The following is a 288-nucleotide window of genomic DNA, read 5'->3' on the forward strand; positions in this document are numbered from 1 at the left end:
CTGGGAAAGTTAGTGAAGTAGTCTCTCCCCCTTCCCCCTGCTCTGTCTCAGTGGTGAACACATTCAGACAGAGCCGTTAATCTGCACACCCCTAGATAACAGCCGGCCTGGGCCTCTGTGTGTGTGTGCGTGTGTGCGTGTGTGTGTGTGCGTGTGTTTTGTGTGTGTGTGTGTGTGTGTGTGTGTGTGTGTGTGTGTGTGTGTGTGTGTGTGTGTGTGTGTGTGTGTGTGTGTGTGTGTGTGTGTGTGTGTGTGTGTGCGTGTGTTTGGTCTCTCAACGCAACTGGG

This window comes from Oncorhynchus gorbuscha, linkage group LG25, assembly GCF_021184085.1.
Source record: "Oncorhynchus gorbuscha isolate QuinsamMale2020 ecotype Even-year linkage group LG25, OgorEven_v1.0, whole genome shotgun sequence".
In the NCBI taxonomy this organism is placed as follows: Eukaryota; Metazoa; Chordata; class Actinopteri; order Salmoniformes; family Salmonidae; genus Oncorhynchus; species Oncorhynchus gorbuscha.